Source organism: Hippopotamus amphibius, chromosome 1 (assembly GCF_030028045.1).
Source record: "Hippopotamus amphibius kiboko isolate mHipAmp2 chromosome 1, mHipAmp2.hap2, whole genome shotgun sequence".
NCBI classification, from domain to species: domain Eukaryota; kingdom Metazoa; phylum Chordata; class Mammalia; order Artiodactyla; family Hippopotamidae; genus Hippopotamus; species Hippopotamus amphibius.
Window position 1 is genome coordinate 107,149,800 of NC_080186.1, and position 4,624 is coordinate 107,154,423.

General features: G+C 43.7%; 1 non-coding gene across 1 annotated transcript; it reads right to left on the reverse strand.

The window, feature by feature from the left end:
- Positions 1-3,743: 3,743 nt before the first annotated feature.
- Positions 3,744-3,907, reverse strand: LOC130842030 (U1 spliceosomal RNA). Its single transcript, XR_009050329.1, has one exon. It is a non-coding gene; the product is annotated as a U1 spliceosomal RNA (small nuclear RNA).
- Between the last annotated feature and the right edge of the window lie 717 nt (positions 3,908-4,624).

Consider the following 4,624-nt stretch of genomic DNA (forward strand, 5'->3'; position numbering starts at 1 on the left):
CACAGTATTTCTTAAGTATTTGTGAGGGTTTATTTTTCCTCATGCTTTGTGAACGACTTGGAGTTCAGCTATCAGTAAGATTTACCTGAGGACATCAAAGCAGTGGGAAGAAGAATCCAAGTGGATACTTTCAACAAAGTGTGGGGCTCTTCTCAATTAGGTGTTGTGGCAGACCAGAGGATGGGAGGGGAGGCCAAGGACATCTCTTCCTAATGACAGTGAACCCCTGAGAGGAATCACTGCGGAGAGTTGGGTCTTCATCAGAGTCACCAGAGGTCTGGATCAAAGGGCGTGGATAATGTAGGGCAGGCACGTCCCTTAAGGAAGGGGATTTGCTACATCTTGGGAGAAAGCAGAGTATCTCTGATAGCACATTTGGGAAGGAATGTAGTTGAAAAGGTGGAAGATTTGCAACCACTTTTATTCAATCAGTGAACAAATGTCACTGAGACCCTACTCGCAGCTTGATTCGGTGCCAGGAGACATGAACACAGAGATGATTAAAGGGTATTCCAACTTTCCTGGAGCTCTCAGTCCAGCGACCAAAAAGTCATGAGAAGTGTAATGGGGGTGGATTCACTGGAGGAAGTGACCCGTGCTGCCTAGGGATGACCTCAGTGTTTCTCGTGGCCGCCCTTCTTTCTTTATCAACAGCTGGTGACCAATCCAGGTCCAACAACTGTGGCTCTCAGCCAGATTTCATCCTCTCATGATACAACTAACATCTGCAATCTATGTTGGCTCAAAGTAGCCAACACTGCCAACGTTTCCAGAGGAAACTGCTGATGTCTGTCTCTACTGTCTATGTCCTGGTCAGTAGGAGAAAGGAACAGACAAATTGAATAAGTCTTATAGTTTCATCATGTCATAACAATCAGGGACTATCTGTCTTCTCTTACAAAAGGCAATGCCTTCTAGACTTCAAATTCTCTCCCCATTTCAAAGACAATTTAAATATTGGTCATATTCCTAGAATTTTAGAACTTGGTGCTTTACCCTTACATTTCAGATCCAGTAAGCAAAGTAAAGGAGTAAAGCAACTTCCAAGTTTGCAGTGAGAATGTAGTGGGGTCTAGCAGTAAAATCCTGGCTTTCACGTGCCTGATATCTCTTTAGTGCTCTTAGAAACAGAATAATCTAACACTCCTTGAGTCACTCCTCTATCCCATCATGTTGTACAAAATATAATATCTCTGCTCATCTAGATGACTTGGATCCTAAATTAGCTGAGTTCCACGAATGCATTTACAAAGCCCCTGTGGGTAAAGCACTGTGCTAATTCTACTGTGGGATATGAATGAGGGTACACATTCCTTACTGAAGAAAGTTTGAAGATGACTGGTCCCAGCTCAGCCTAGGTATCTCTCTGTAGGTAGAATAACAACAGCAGACACCAATAGGTTCCACCTGCTGAAAGGGAAGATGAGGATGAGGTGCAATGACTCAGCTCAGTGTCCTCAACTCAATGAAGTCCACTGGCTTGTTTTCAGTTTCCTCTCCCCTGCCTTGCTTGGAAACTCTCTCCAGGTGGTAAACTGGAGCAAATGTAGGCTCATCTGCTTGTTTCTCATCTCTCAGGATCACTCACTGACCTTTACTGCCTGTTGGCCAGTCTTTTGAAAATCTCTGTCTCATCTATTTTGTCCAGTTTATTGTTGTTGCTTTCTTTTGCTGTTTCAAGTGGGAGAGTAAATCCAGTTTCTGTTAGTGTGTATTCATGTGGCACCCCCTTTATAAAATCACAGTTGGAAAATATCTATCAAGATCCTGAAAAGAAACTTTTCCAAAATAAAAAGCACAGTCACAACCAGGGTAAGACTGTGAACGAAGGAAAACCCTTAAACTTGACTGATAAGGAGCTAATATCCAAATATATAAACAGTTTGTAGGACTCAACATCAACAAACCCCAAACAACCCAATTAACAAATGGGCAGAAAACCTGAGCAGACGTTTTCCCAAAGAGGACATACAGATGGCCAACAGGAAAAAAGCTCAACATCAACTATCATCAGGGAAATGCAAATCAAACTCACAGTGTGATGTCACCTCACACCTATCAGAATGGCTATCATCAAAAAGAACACAAATAACAAACACTGGCCAGGATGGGGAGAAAAGGGAACCTTGACACATGGTTAGTGGGCACAGAATTATCACATAACCCAACAATTCCAGTGCTGGGTATGCATCCAAAAAAACCCCAAAACACTAATTTGAAAAGATACATGCACCCCAGTTTTCATAGCAGGGTTATTTAGAATTGTCAAGATAGGGAGGCAATCTATGTGTCCATCAACAGATGAATGGATACAGAATATGAGGTATATGTAGTAAATGGAATACTTCTCAGTCTTAAAAAAATCAATGAAGTTTTGCCATTTGCAACAGTATGGATGGACTTGAAGAGTACTGTGCCAAGTGTAATAAGTCAGACATCACTTATATGTGGAATCCTCAAGAATACCACAAACTAGTGAATAAAACTAAACAGAAACAGACTCACAGATATAGAGAACAAACTAGCGGTTACCAGAGGGGAGTGGGGAGGGGGAGGGGGAGGGGCAACCTAGGGATCGGGATGAAGAGGTACAAACTATTATGAATAAAATAAGCTACAAGGGTATATTATTCAACACCGGGAAGATACTCAATAGGTTATAATACATATAAATGGAATATAACCTTTAAGTTGTGAATCACTATATTGTACATGTGTAAATTATATAATAATGTATATCAACTCTACGACCAAAAAAAAAAAAGTGTATTTTAAAAGCACCATACCCGTTTTAAGGACAATGCTGGCCTGACTCTATGTTGGGGATTGCAAACCCCATAGCCCCTTGCCCAAAGGCTGAGGGAATGTTCCCTTGAGGTCTGTGGTGAAAACCAGTCCTTTGTGAGTGGAGATGCCTCTTTAAAAGCATGTCACCCTTGATTATTCCTATTCTCCAAAAGGTCCTTCAAAGGAAGGGTGAACGTGACTACAAAGTGGCCCAATGGAAAGTTCCAGCTTTGGGGCTTTCGTGGAGTATCTCTTAGGAAACACTGCTTCTAGGCTGACTTATGTTCCCTGAGGAACCAGGGAGAGACACCAAACATTTCAAATTGGTGGGCTACAACCCAGGCACTGAAAGAGGGGCAGAGATTCCCAGACCCTCTCTCAGGAACCTCATCAGTTGCTCCAAAAGAGACCCCACAAAGTCCTCCACTCACAGGATCTTCCTCCTCTTGGTGGTATAAAATGACCCTGTGCCTTATTTGCTAAGCAGGGGACACAGCGCTAGATACTACTGTTTCTTGGGTGTATTGCCATGCCAGTTATACAAAAGAAAAGAAAGATGGGAAAGCTAGGTGAGGTATTAGAAATATCTGTCCTCCCGGGGCTGCAAGAGGCAGTCACCTGGCCACACAGGTCTCCCTGAGTTTAAGACCTCTGGTGGTGGTTCTGCAGTAAAGGAATAAGCTGGTCCACTTTCTTTCCAGCAGAAAATGGGGAATGGGACTGGTCTGAAATAAAGTGTTCTTCATTGGCTGATTAGGGCCTTAATCCTCATCAACTATGATGGTTGTCAATTCAGTCTGGCCCTGGAAAGGAATACAGCATTTTTCCCCAAAACAAACTTAGAAGGGGAGTAGGAAGGGTTATCTTCCAGGAAAATGTATCTAGGAAATGCTCCCCAAGAATTTGCCCAAACTACTGAATATATTTACAGTGGTCTGTTATTAACCATTACCTGCCAGGAGAGTGTGCAAACACTGTCCCCCATTACCACAAATTGTGCAGTCGAGTTTCCTAAATTTGGAGAAATCAAAGGGCTCAGTACATCCGGAGTGCAATGGATAAGCCTTTTTTTTTTTGGAAAACCATCTTCCTGATCATGGGATCTCCCTGGCGCCTGTACCACAACAATGCAAGATACCAATAATAGAAGAAATTGTGTGAGAGAGAACAGAGCATATGTGAGAACTCTCTATCTGCTCAATTTGTCTGTAAACCTAAAACTGTTCTAACAAGTAATGTTATAAATTTTTAAAAAAATGTAATGATGCAACACCCTCAAATCAAAGTGTTGCTGGCATCCTATAACTGCATAGTTAATACTAGCCCTTGAGGTGCACCAACCTGGAGTCTGACCAGGCCTATGCCATCAGCCTCTGCAGCCTGGCAGTTCCCCTGGAATCTGGCTGTGGAAACATGTAGGTCAAGGTGGCCGCAGAGCTCCATATGGTGCAGAGAGAACACTGGAATGTGGTGACAGCTGGGAGAAACCATCGGAGGGCCGAGGTCGGTGAAGATCCAGGACGGCTCAGATTCAGCAGCTGCCCCACCCGTGGCCACAGAGCAAAGGACAGGGAGGACAGGAACTGAGAGCTACCGGATGAGGTGGCTGCCTGAAAGATAAAAGCAGCTCAGGAGGCTTTGGTCAATTTTGAGAATGGGAAGCAGGAAAATGAGTTGAAGTACGACTCGAATGTTCCGTGGTGGCTTGAACCACCAGTCTTCCAGGTAACAGCACGCTCGCATACTGTACTCACAGAGCCGCATTAAAAACTCTTCTGCTGTTGCCACGGGGTGAGAACGTGCCCCCCAACCCCTCCCTCCGGTTCTGAAAACACAC